We start from the raw sequence: 14,623 nt of genomic DNA, 5'->3' as shown, positions 1-14,623 counted from the left end.
TAACTGAAGCAATGATCAATAAAATAGTATTGCACACAAACGCTGAAATTAGTAAGGTGCAGCAAAAATATAAAACACAAAGCGAAACAATTGCATATAAAATTTCAAAAGAAATAAAGTCCCTATTAGGTATATACATTTTGGCGGGAGCACTCAAAGATAACTATCTTTCCTCCAATGTAATATTTGACAATTTATTCTGCGGCACTAGTTATAGAGCCACAATGAGCAAAGGGAGGTTTGATTTTTTAACTTGATGTATTCGATTTGATGACAAGAAAACCAGAAACGAACGACAAATGATCAATAAATTTGCACCTATATCGGAAATATGGGAGGAATTTATAGAAATTTGTAGACAATCGTACAAACCCGGATCTTATGTAACAATTGATGATGAACAGTTAGTAGGGTTTAGAGGAAGATGTAGCTTTCGTATGTATTTGCCAAATAAACCGGCAAAATATGGACTCAAATTCATTCTGCTTTGCGATGTTAGCACGAAATATCTAATCGATGCTTTACCGTATGTTGGAAAATCTACTAATCCAACTGGTCGTCCGTTAGCCGAGTTTTGTGTGGAATTGCTGACTAAAACAATCCATAGTACCAATAGAAATGTTACCATGGATAATTGGTTTACCAATATTCCATTGGCAGAGAAGCTTCTTTAGAAACCGTACAGGTTAACCGTAGTTGAAACCTTAAAAAAAAACAAACCCGAAATTCCATCGCTTTTCATTGAAAATAATAAAAAACGAAACATTTCTACGTCCATATTTACTTTTAGTAAAAAAAATAATATTTCACTAGTTTCATACAAACCGAAACAAAATGAGATAGCTTTATTATTGTCAACAATGCATCCAACTAGTGCTATAAATGAAAATACGCATAAACCCGAAGTTATTCATTTATATAATTCTAGTGAAGGGGCGGTGGATACATTCGATCAAATGTGTGCTAATTTGAGTTGTAATAGGAAAACGAAGAGGTGGCCCATGTGTGTCTTCTATAATATGCTAAATATGGCGTGTATTAACTCGTATATTATTTACTCTATGTTAGCCCACAGAGGAAAGCCGTTATCAAGAATATCATATATGTTTGAATTGCACAAAAGCCTAACGAAGCCATGGCAACAGCACCGCCTTGAACGTGGCACTAACTTGAATCGAGAGCTGAAACAGATAATTTCAGAAGGTACTTTGTGAAGAAAATGTTTTAGATCCAAGTCTGGTTTTGCAACGGCCCTTTAAAGGACGTCGAACATATTGTCATCTCTGTGCTTCGGAAAAAAGAAGAATGACAACTACGTACTGTAAAAAAGCAAACAACCAATTTGTGGTCAACACCAAGTGAAATGCTGTCCATCATGCAGTGAATGAAGCCAAAAACTTTACTTTTTAATTTTTCCGTGTTTTTTATGTCTTAAGAAGTACAATATTATATAGTTTGAAGTTTAAATTTGTTAAAATATTATATTTTTATTTAATAAAACATGAAGTTAAAAGAAACAAAGCAATTTTGAGTGCAAAAGTTTTTTTTTATTAATAAGCTGATACATGTAATTTTTACGTAGCGTTACTATTAACTGACAATTAAATGGCGATAGTGTTCTAGGGTTAAAAAAAAAATTTAGCAACCCATTAACAAGAGCAAATCTGCAGAAACAGTTAAAATTTTTATCAAGAAGAAATGAAACAACGCAAGATTACATACACAAACTCAAAGCTTTTGTCACCCAAATTAATGCAAACATCTGTTCAGAAGTAGCCAATATACAGTCTGCCCCAGATAAGGATGAACAATATGGGGATCTCAGAAACGGTAATAGATACAAAATGGTTTAAATTGGGAAAAAGTTGGGCAATTTAAAACAAATTAATAATCTGTTTTTATACCGACTAAATTCCGAATGATTACGAAGATATCAGGAAAAAAACGAATTTGGCGGTTTTCATTTTTTGCAAGTGACTCTTATACGGTTATAGTTAAAGAAATGAAAGTTTAAATTATATATATAATATATAACACATCTTTATTTCCCAAGAAAAAGGCTATCGACCACAATGGTCTTTCTGCCCGTGATATTTACAAGTTAGTTTAGATATATACTGTAACTTTAACAACAGTAGAAAGAAAAAAAAAAGGGTTTCTCTATATTCCATAATGCTCTTGCAGGGAATTGGCAGGGAAGAGGAATCGGAATTGTCTGGTTCGTCTCGTCAAGCAGAGTGGGTTTAATTTTGTCCTATTCTTGGGGTTGTTCTTCCATTTTGTTTGAAGGTTTAGTAGTCTGTCAGTAATTCGTGTCATGTTTGTGCGTTGGTACAGTAACTGGTTGGGGGGATTGTGGAGAGGGTTCTTGGGATGTCTTATTTTAGTAATTAGTCTTAGTGCAATTTGTTTTGTTGTTTGTATGTGTTCTTTAAATTGCCCAACTTTTTCCCAATTTAAACCATTTTGTATCTATTACCGTTTTCGAGATTCCCATGCTGTTCATCCTTATCTGGGACAGACTGTAGAGGCACAAAACATTCTTATGTTTCAAAACGAATTAACCGCCACGCAAAAACTTTTAGCAAATATTTCCAATGAACTGCGTACGTTGTTAATTGTACAAAATCCGCAAAATCTTGATCAGGCTACAGATATTATCACAAACTATGAGATATTAACAAGTCAGAATAATTTCAAGAGCAATTATTTGAATCAAAACAGATCTTCAAATCAAAGTAGGTCAAATTCGAATAACGCTCAAAGTTTTCAGAACCTTTTAAAGCCAACAAATTTTCATCTAATGAATCAACCGTCTCCACTTTAATTTCGCCAACGTACAAATCCAAGTCAGTACCTAAAATTTATCCCAAGAAACCAATTCCCAAATTTAAAAAATGCATACCCTAATAAACAATACCCTCAACAAATGTCCGGAAACAGCACCGCAGTACCACAGACTCATAGAAGTTTTGCACAAATCAGATTCGAACGAAATCCATTTCAACAACACTTTTTCCACACAATTTCCACAACACTTTCCACAACAATTACAACCAAAGAATACGTTTCAAGAACTAACACACTTAGAAAATAATCATGAACCTGATGCAGAAATTTTTGACCCAACCACAGAATACGGCTATGTACCTCTTAATGAAATTCCCCATAATCTACACAATGAAGAAAATTTTCAATTAATAGCCTCAAATCAAACAAATCGTGAATAAACATAAACAGTCTCCAAGTTAATCTTATATTAAAATTCCTAATTCTCAAATTAAATTACTTATAGATACAGGCTCTTATACATCCCTCCTCAGACCTTCATTGACAAAAAATTTATTCCCTAACAAAATAATACCTTATGCAAGTACCCTACAAACTTGTGCGAGAACGAAAAAGGCCACCCACAAGGCCAGTATTCCATTACTTTCATGTTATGGAATATCAAAGCCCATGGATTTTGTCCTTTACCTTTTCCATGAGTATTATGATGGCATACTAGAAATCAAAGACCTTCATAAGTTAAAACTAACTATAAATCTTAAAAACAAAGTATTAAAAAATAACTATCTAGAAATACCCTTTAATATCGGCAGAACTTCGAATAATACAAGTCGACGTTCCACCTCAAACCCTACAGAAAACCACTGTTAGGACCACGTTACCAAAAGAGACAACGTGGTTAATAAATCATTTTCGAGATAATCAAATAGAAATACAACCCTAATTAACCCTTATAACTAATAACTATTCATAATCAAACATATACAGTAGTGGAAAAAAAGTATGGAAACTTTTAAATATTCAAATAATTTTATAGTGTGTTTAATTTAAATTGAATCCTTTGACATCCAAATAGTAAATAAGGTACTAACAAACAAATATGACATTCCATTCTTAAAATACTTTTATTGTTGTTAATATTTTTAATAAAAACAAATATGTGCTGGAAAAAAAGTATGGAAATTATTCATAAAGAAATTTATTTTGCCCTTAATTTTACACGATCTTCCAAAAGAACGGGTTATTTACACAGAATCTTATATTAGCAATGCCAAAAAGACAGTATTTTTCTTGCGATTTAAAACAAAAAGTTGTAAATTTATTTCAAATGGGAAAAGTGAAATTGCGAATTCCCTTCTAATTAGCAAAAGTGCTGTGACAAAGGTAATAGATAAATTTACAAGGCATGGTAGTGTACAAAACTTGCCCAAGACTGGTCGTCCCCGCAAAATCACCCCAAGAATTGATAAAGCTATATTAAGGATTTCGAAACAAGATCCAAGGAAAACCGCTAGACAAATTAATGCTGAAATTTCGGAACAATTTGATATCCAGGTAACAAACAGAAAAATAAAAAATAGATTAATTAGTGGTGGGCTCCATGGACGTGTTGCTGTTAAAAAAACATTATTATCTAAAAAGAATCGACGCGCCCGAATTGAGTTTGCGAAGAGTCATCTTCATTGGAATCAACAACAATGGAATACGGTCCTTTGGAGCGATGAGGGCAACTTCTACTTATTTGGATCTGATGGAAGACGATATGTAAGAGATTCCACAGGCGCTAGATTTAAAGCAAAATATCAAGTTACTACCGTAAAACATGGAGGTGGTAATATCCAAGTATGGGGCTGTTTTTCGAGATCTGGGGTTGGGCCAATCGTTCAAATAGAAGGGCGGATGGATCGTTTTCAATACAAGGACATTCTAGAGAACAAAATGTTACCGTTTGCAGAAGAAGAGATGCCAATTCGATGGATTTTTCAGCAGGACAACGATCCTAAGCATTCTGCGAAGCTAATAAAAGAATGGTTTTTCCAGAAAAAGTTACCAAGCTTGAATAGCAATCCCAGTCTCCAGATCTTAATCCCATTGAGCATCTCTGGGACATTTTGAATCAACGAATTCGAAGCCATTTAAATATTAAGAGCTTAAAAGAGCTTTTCGAAATAGTTAAATTGGAATGGTCCAAAATCCCTATGGAACTGATACAAAAATTAGTGGACTCTATGCCCAGACGTTGTCAAGCAGTTCTGGATGCTAATGGGTACTCGACTAAATATTTAAAAAAATTTGGGTTGTAACTGCAGACTTTAGACAAAAAAGTTTCCATACTTTTTTCCGCGTTAATTTAAAATTTATTTTCTACACTCTGTACTTATGGAAGAAATTTTTAATTTTTCTGTTTAAATAAATAAATAATATGTTTCGTTTATATTTGAAGTAATGGTTCTTGTCTATATTTCTTAGTACCTAATTTAAATGCAAAATTGTAAAGTTTCCATACTTTTTTCCACTACTGTATGTACAACAGATATCCTTATTCATTCTAGTTATTCTATCACTATAGAGTACGATATAAATGAAAGCCTACCATTGGAACCTATTGAAATTAATAGCTATGAAATTTTTAAACTAAAAAATAAAAATAACTGTCAAAACCCTAAAATACCGAAGCAAGAATATATAGATTTAAAGTCCTTAATCAGTTATAAACATTTAAACACGGAAGAACGAACTCAACTCTTTAAATTACTAAATTCATACCAGCAAATCCTCTATATACCGGGCGATCCATTAACTTTCTCTAATCAGGTAAAGCATAACATTAACACTACTGATTAAATACCAGTGCACACAAAACATTATCGCTACATAAATGTACAGGGTGTTCAAATAACGGAGGACGTCGGCTGTATCTGGAAAACTACTCATTATCGGGTTTGGAGAAAAAAATATTATAGTTAAATCGGCCATGAGAAATCGCTGGAAAATATTTTCAAGTTCGTAACCATACCGTTAGAAGGCGTTTTTTACATGACAAATCAATAAAAGACGATTTTTAGTAAAATTTATCTGGAAAATGTATATTTTAAAAATGAAATATCAATTTTTGAGACCATTTGTCACAACTTTTGTAGGAAGAGTTTTTTTTAATTTTTTGAAACTGAAGGGTGGGGGAAGCTTCCAATGTCAGCTCAAAAAATTCAGTTTTCTCTACATTAGCTAAATATAAAACTATATTGTAATATCTCGTTGGAAAGGTCTTTTTGCAATTTATGATGGGACAATTATCTCACTTCATGTTAATGCGACACAAATATTGCTAGGTAGCGCAATTTAAAATATATGATAATTTTTTAAGTTATTTCAGAAAACTCAAATGGAAGGGTACATCTTTTGTTGCACCATTCGAAAAAGCGTTAAATTATAATATAGTGCTTAATATAGTCAAAACCCAATACAAATATCTTTATGTGGTAGTAAATTATTGCAGTTTGAAAAAAAAATGTCTTACGCATGAAACAAACCTGCTTCGGTTATAAATCTAGTAGACCGTGAGTGTAGCTATGCTCCCTACGTCACAAATTTAAAACAAATGAATAGGCATTTCCATAAAACCATTTTTATCCACAAGATTATTATATTGACATTGATTTTGGTAAACTTTTTGATCGTGATAAAAAAATGCCAATTTCGGACGAGGAAGCTTTCGATATGCTTGCAGTTTATTTTGAATGTTTTGCAAAATTCAACAGTAGCAGCAAGGATCTTTGCGTTAAAATATTCAGAAAGAAGAAGTTATAAATCTAAGGAATTTTAGAAAATTAGCTTTTCATTTACGATACCATGGTGTTAAATCCCAAAAGCACCGACGTCAAGGAAAAGGCCGCAATAAGAAAAACATAATAAATGTGCTGGCATGCATAGAACTTAATAGCCGTATTAGCATTAAGACCATATCCCGAGACATGGGGATTTCTACTGGATCAGTATATGTATAATATTCTAAAAGATCACCGGTTTATGTGAATTTTGTTATTTTTCCATAGTTACAAGGTGTTTTTGAATTATGATTTCTTTTAGATTACATCCATATTATGTAGTTTTACATCAAGCTCTTTGAGAAGAAGATTTTGACAGACGCTTGGATTTTTGTCATTGGTTAATTAAAATGTCCCAAGAGAATCAAAATTTTCTTTTAAGGATTTTGTGGACAGATAAGGCAATATTTAGAAGCGATAGTGATGTGAATCTCTGCAATATGCACTATTGGTCACCAACTAATCCACACTGGATGCAAGAAATGCATAATCAAGGACAATGGAATATTAATGTATGGTGTGGGATAGTTAATGGAATAATTATCGGACCCTATTTTTTCAAAGCATTGAAAACATTGAATGGCACTGGTTATTTGCAATTTTTGCGTAATGAGTTACCAGTGCTATTGGAAGAAATTGATCTTCAAATACGACGGGAAATACATTTTCAGCACGACGGTTGCCCAGCGCATTTTGCTCTTAATGTGAGAAAATTTCTGGATGTTACATTTTCCGGAAAGTGGATAGGCAGGGGAAGTTTGTTTCCATGACCGGCGAGGTCGCCAGATCTTACGTGTTTGGACTTTTATTTATGGTGTAGATTAAAAGACCTAGTCCTTCAAAGAAAACTAACTACAAAAGAAGACATAAAAATAGAATCCGAAATGCCGTAACATCAATCACCTTAGACCCACAGACACCAGACTGCAATTTTTTCTACAAAGGAGAGACTTCGATTGTGCATTGAAAATAATGGGAAACAATTTGAGCATCTTAAAAATAATTAATTATTTTTTCATTTTAATGTTTTTCTTTTAATCTTAGTTGTTTTTTGAAGTTATTAGGATTAATTTAAACCGTATTTAAATAATAGCCTACTTGATTCATAAGCGAAGCTGGTTTGTTTCATGCGTAAGAAAACCTTTTTTTCAAACCGCAATAATTTACTACCACATAAAGATATTTGCATTAGGGTTTGACTATATTAAGCAGAATTTAACGCTCTTTCGAATGGTGCAACAAAAGATATACCCGTTCATTTAAGTTTTTTGACATAACTTGAAAAATGGCCATATATTTTAAATTGTGTCACCTAGCGGTATTTGTGTCGCATTAACGTGAAGTGAGATAATTGTCACATCTTGCAAAAAGACCTTTCCAACGAGGTATTACAATATAGTTTTATATTTTAGCTAATGTCGAGAAAACTGAATTTTTTGAGCTTCCCCCACCCTTCAGTTTCAAAAAATTTTAAAAAACTCTTCCTACAAAAGTTGTGACAAATTGTCGCAAAAATTGATATTTCATTTTTAAAATATACATTTTCCAAATAATTTTACTAAAAATCGTCTTTTATTGATTTGTCATGTAAAAAACGCCCCCTAACGGCATGGTTACAATCTTGAAAATATTTTCCAGTGATTCCTCATCGCCGATTTAGCTATAATATTTTTTTCTCCAGACCCGATAATGAGTAGTTTCCCAGATACAGCCGATGTCCTCCGTTATTTGAACACCCTGTACACAAAGAGGAAATCAATAAACAAATTAATGAAATGTTAGAAAACGGAATTATTCAATCTTCCTATTCCCCTTGGAGCTCACCGGTTTGGATAATTCCAAAGAAGATGGACGCTTCAAAGAAAAAAAATGGAGGATAGTGAGCGACTATCGAAAACTAAATGAGAAGACAATAAATGATCGATATCCTTTACCTAATATCACTGAAATATTAGATAAGCTAGGAAGAAGTCAATACGTCACCACCTTAGACTTAGCTAGCGGATTTCATCAAATAGAGATGGATCCAAAAAGTATCCCTAAAACAGCTTTTAATGTCGAAAACGGACATTACGAATATACCCGTATGCCTTTTGGACTAAAGAATGCCCCTTCAACATTCCAACGCGCTATGGACAACATTTTACCAGGACTACAAGGAAAAATTTGTTTACTTTACATGAACGATATAATAATTTACTCGACTAGTCTTCAAGAACACATAAATTCATTAAAATTAGTTTTCTACCGACTCGATTCCTATAATATGAGATCCAATTAGATAAATCAGAATTTCTCAAGAAAACAGTCAAATTTATAGGCCATATTGTTACTCCTGATAGTATAAAACCAAATCCAAAAAAGATTGAAGCGATAAAAAAACTTCTAGAGATATTAAGTCATTCCTTGGATTCATTGGTTATTACAGGAAATTTATCAAAAATTTTGCAACAATAACGAAACCCTTAATTGGAGTTTAAAAAAAGGCGCAAAAATTATCCACGATAAACCATGTATGGAAACCTTCAACCTTTGCAAGAGCTTGCTTATAAATGATCCTATACTTCAGTATCCCGATTTTAATAAACCCTTCATTTTAATCATGGATGCTGCAGGCTATGTGATTGGTGCCGTACTATCTCAAAGAACCATAGGTAAAGATCTCCCTATCTCATTCGCAAGTCGAACGCTCAATCCCGCCAAATGTAACTATTCAACAATAAAAAAATAACTTCTAGCCATCGTTTGAGCAACAAAGTACTTTCGACCATACTTGTTTGGTAAGAAATTTACCACAGTAACGAACCATAAACCTCTTCAATGGTAATTTTCGATCAAGGAGCCTTACTCAGAACTATTCAGATGGAAATTAAAATTACAGAAGTACGACTATGTCATTCAATATAAAAAAGAAATAAAAAATTCAAACGCAGATGCTCTCTCTCGCCCACCTAAAGAAATAAACCCAGTAGAAATAGAGTCCTCCCTGACACATACATTGGCAGTAGCGGAAGAAAGCAAAAAGAATTGAAAATCAATATTTATGGCACGAGCAAATCAAACACTTTTTCAACACACAAAAAAACCTATTCGAAAAACCCAAAAAGGCGGATATTCAACCTACACGAAAGATTAAGATTCTATCCGATGTACAAATTAAACCCCCAACGCAACAAATCATAGGAGAAGATAACAAGACAAATTCAAGTACAGTAACTGCAGAGAAAATTAGAAGACCAGAGGGTACAGAAACAGTTCATACGTCACGCGAAAACCCTATTCTCGGAACGCCCTACGTTAACAAATTCGTTAACATGTACAAAAACCAGGTAATATTCAAATGGACCTCTAAAGAGAAACCATATACTACAACCCAAAAGCTATTCGATACAAAACTAAGAAAAACTATATTTATTAACGAAACCCCAGTAACGAAAGATGTTCAAGAAATCCTTGTAGAACAATTACTACCGAACACTTACTACCTATATTTCCCTCAAAAGGAACTAGAACTAATAATAATCCGGATTTTTCAAGAAATCTTTCAGCACAACGCATACACTCTCGTAATATCCAATACCTTACTAGAAAACGTTACTGACCTTGATGACCAAAAGGAGGTAATCGAAAGATATCATACCACAAAAACAGCACACCGAGGAATCAATAAAAACATTAAAAATATCAAACAATATTATTATTGGCCAAACCTAGAATGAGATGTCATAAACTACGTCAATACTTGCAAAATTTGCCAGAAAACAAAATACGACAGACATCTTCACCAAGTTATATATGTCGGAATAGCGTTTGATGCATTTTCCATTTTATAGGAAAGGTATCTCTTTAAAAGTCAAAGAATGAAAAGACAGACTAGCGAATTCACTACCCCACGACCGCTCTTCTACTCGTCAATCTATTAACTTCCTGTTCTTTGTCCCTGTTGTCTTAACTTTCCCAGTTCTGGTGAGTCCTTTAGAACCGTGGGAAAAGTACCTGCTAGTCCCTATTACAAAGGAACCAATAGTTTAGTGTCACCCAAATAATTAGCACACATGGCCACTTAAGAGCGTCGTGGTATTAGTGACCTCGCTCGACAATGCTTCTTCTTAAGAAGGCTGTCAGCCTGCCCTACATCTTATTATCTCTTCTAATATTACACTTACAGAACTAAAAAAACTAATAAATCTCCGACACGGCCTTCCTGATGAATCACACGTCCTCGGGTGTGTCTATAACAACAGAAAGGTCTGTTATATTACTGCCAAACAAAAGGAACCCGTGGCAAGTCACAAAGGTTCGTATCCGTAATCATCACAGTGTAATTGTGTAATTTTAAAACGAAGTTCTCTTACTGTTATCATTATTATTTAAATTTCTCATCATCATCCTGAAATCACTTTGAAACAACCCTTCCTTCGTCATGACAACTAGAATCCATCAACTCATCAGCCACGCTGATCCCATCATGTCAAACCAATTTGACAGACTTTCAACGGTACCTCACTGTACCTATCAAGTACCATAGTCCCACCAAACATATGTAGCAGCAATACTCCACAGTACTCTCTACCATAGTTCACCCGACTATGTACCTTACGGTCGCCACGACCCCTCGGAATAATATCGCATTAGCACAACTTCGTCACGCCATGATCAAACCTCATACGTTTGCACTTGCGACTATTGTGATACATGTGATATAATCCTCAACAAGACTGATTCTCAGTGTCTGTTTCAACACTATCGTCATCATCACTAGGAAGGTTGCTCTCCGGTAGCTTTCTAAGATTTTCATGAGAATATTTATAAGTTCGATTATTAGACAAAGACTTCAAGTTATATCTATCACCTTCGAGAACATCTGTGATGACGAATGGACCTTTATACTTAGGGTTTAATTTAGTTTGGTGCCTTTCTTCGTTTCGAAGAAGGACGTGATCGTCAATTTTAAATTTAGCAATTTTTGATTTATTTTTATCGAATCCCTTTTTATCATACAGAGCATTCTGTTGCATGAGACTCGTAGCCCTAGATCGAAGTTCAGAGACATCCACAACGGTTTCATTATCTTCATAAGGAACTAGGCCTAAGGGTCTTGCTGTTTTACCAATTAACAATTCCAAAGGACTAGCCTTAGTGACACGGTTTACTGTACAATTTAAAGCTAATTGAACTTCGTCTAGCGCGTCTTGCCAAGATCAATTAGAAGTTTCCACGGCCGTAAACATATTTTTGAGTGTACTCATCACTCTCTCAACTTGTCCATTCGCACGACTAGATCCGGTTGCTACTAAATGTAGATTTATCTTCTTTGAAGCACAGAAATTACGGAAATCTTTACTTGCAAAACACCTACCCTGGTCGGCTATAACACGAGTAGGGACACCAAACAAAGATATCAAATGTTTTAGAGACTCGATACAGCTGTTAGTATCAATATTAAGAGTATGATGTAGCAAAACCGATGTAGTAAAGCCGTCAACTAAAACAATTACATACTCTTTCAAATCGTTTTTCCCACTTAATTTACCAGTTATATCGATATGTACCGTATGCCAAGGTATAGCCACCTTGGGGATGGGATGCAATTCGGCTTGGACCTTGCCAGATGATGGTTTTGAAACTTTGCAAGTTATACAATTTTCTACAACCTTTCTGACATACTTGGACATGTTTTCGAACCAATAATGTTCGTATATCTTATCGAGAGTTTTCTCCCACCCCAAATGCATTATAAATTCGTGAATGTGATTAATTACGGACCATCTGAAAGCTCGCGGAACTATGGGTAGATAACGTGATTTTGCATTTCGTTAAATTTTTCGATAAAGAATGCCATGCGTTAGTTCGTATGTTTTAGCTACTTGGTCGGTTAGGTCGTCATTGTGTAACTTAGAAATAATCGATTTTACTTCATCATCTCTTTGCTGTTCTGAGAGGATCCAATTCTCGGAAATTTCTGCAAGATTTACACGTTTTTCCTGAATTTTATCAAAAGTTGATGTGCATTGAGTAGGGTGATTACGAGAAAGAAAATCAACATGAGCCATACGTTTTCCCTCTCTATACTCTATGTCGAAATCAAAGGATTGTAAATAGGCCCACCAACGGTGTACCCTTGGTGTTAAATCAATTTTAGTTCGTGATGCTTTTAAAGAATTACAATCGGTATATACCACAAATTTGTTGTTGAATAAATAATGGCGAAAATGTTTTATAGAATTGAAAACTGCTAGGGTTTCCAATTCATAGGAATGATATTTTGACTCGCATAGGGAAGTTCTCTTACTATAGTACTCGACTACTTTTCTTTTACCTTGAATTTTCTGCAATAAAATGGCACCATACCCATCAGAACTAGCGTCCATATGTAACTCTATGGGGTAGTTATGATTGAAAATAGTTAAGACAGGTTTATCCGTCAAAATTGAGATGATTTGCCGTCGTAGTTCTTCGTGTCTCGGTTCCCATATGAAACTGTTGTTTTTGCAAGTTAAAGAATATAACGGTTTCATAATCAGTGAAAACTTAGGGATAAACTGTCTGAAATAAGATGCAAGTCCAATAAATTGTCTAACCTGAGTAACAGTCTGAGGAGAAGGTAGTTTAACCAATGCCTGAATTTTACGGGGGTTAGGACTAATTTTGCCAGCTTCAACTTCGTATCCAAGATATTCAATTTTGGTTTTGAGAAAAGAGCATTTCTCCACATTAAACGAAAATCCCGCCCTTGTAAGGGTTTCAAGTACTTTTTGTAATCTCTCAATCGACTCATTAATAGTGGAGGCAACAATCAGTATGTCATCCATATACACAATGACATACGAGTATGCGAGATCACCTAACGCTTTCATAACTGCCCGTTGAAACACAGAGGGAGCATTTTTTAACCCAAACGGCATAACTAAGAACTCGTATTGACCATGAGGCGTCACAAACGCTGTACGTTCTATTGAATTGGGATGAATAGGTATTTGATGAAAACCACTCGCCATATCTAAACAAGTAAAATATTTTGCATCCTGAAGTCGAGCAATTTGGTCAGAAATCAAAGGTAGAGGATATTTATCAGCTACGGTGTTAGCATTGAGTTCACGATAGTCTACACAAAGGCGATCAGAACCGTTCTTTTTTTTAACAAGCAGCATGGGGCTCGCAAAAGGTGACGAACTAGGACGGACAATACCATATTTTTGTAGTTCATTAATTTTGTTCCTCGCAATTTCCCCCTCGTCAGCGCTAAGTCGATAAGGACGTCTCTGTACAGTTTTATTAGGATCACTAAGACGTATCTCAAGCTGACCAGTAGTAATGCGTGTTTGCGGAAACCCGTTTATAAAGTATTCCGAAAATTTTGTTAGGACACTTAATAATCGATCTTTTTCTTCGCCTATCAATTCAGTATAGATATTACTAATGTTTAATTCTTTAATCTCTAAAGTGTTTGTAATTTTACTTTTAGAGATAGTTAAACTGTCCTGCGTAATGCTAACATTAAAGCCTTGGCCAATAAGGTCCCGACCTATCATTACATCATTTTTTAAACAATCATCTGGAATAACGTGAAATAGAATTTCTAAAAAGAAATCATCTATTTGTACTTGAGTTAATATCTGCAAGGTACTGTTAATATTAGCATTACCTATGCCTTTTAAAATTACCAAGTTATTATGCCTTTCGCCCGAAAATTTTGAAGCTACGGTCTCTTTTATCAGAGAACATTCGGCACCTGAATCAAAACAAAATGGATACAACTCACCAGATTGTACCAGCTTGCCCATTGGCTCTACCACACTGCATACATTGACACGCTTTTCGCTGGATACATTTTTGGGACATACTGTCGAAATATGGCCTACGTCTCCACACTTAAAGCAGGTCGCTTTTCCCTTTGTTGTTGAGGCACCATCGGTTAATCCCTTGTTGTTTGAGGGTAATTTTGACTTGTCTTTCTTTGTCCTGCACTCTGCCATTTTATGTCCAAGTTTTCCACAAGAATGACACTT

The 14,623-nt window shown here is 34.5% G+C and overlaps 2 pseudogenes; both read left to right on the top strand.

The window, feature by feature from the left end:
* The first annotated feature begins 437 nt into the window (after positions 1–437).
* LOC136410191 (piggyBac transposable element-derived protein 4-like) lies at positions 438–1,388 on the top strand (annotated as a pseudogene).
* A 5,576-nt stretch (positions 1,389–6,964) lies between these two features.
* On the top strand, positions 6,965–7,507 carry LOC136410189 (uncharacterized; annotated as a pseudogene).
* The last annotated feature ends 7,116 nt before the right edge of the window (positions 7,508–14,623 follow it).

Source organism: Euwallacea similis, chromosome 8 (genome assembly GCF_039881205.1).
Source record: "Euwallacea similis isolate ESF13 chromosome 8, ESF131.1, whole genome shotgun sequence".
Classification (NCBI taxonomy): Eukaryota; Metazoa; Arthropoda; class Insecta; order Coleoptera; family Curculionidae; genus Euwallacea; species Euwallacea similis.
Note: the sequence above shows the minus strand (reverse complement) of the source record. Positions and strands in the feature narration are given on the sequence as shown.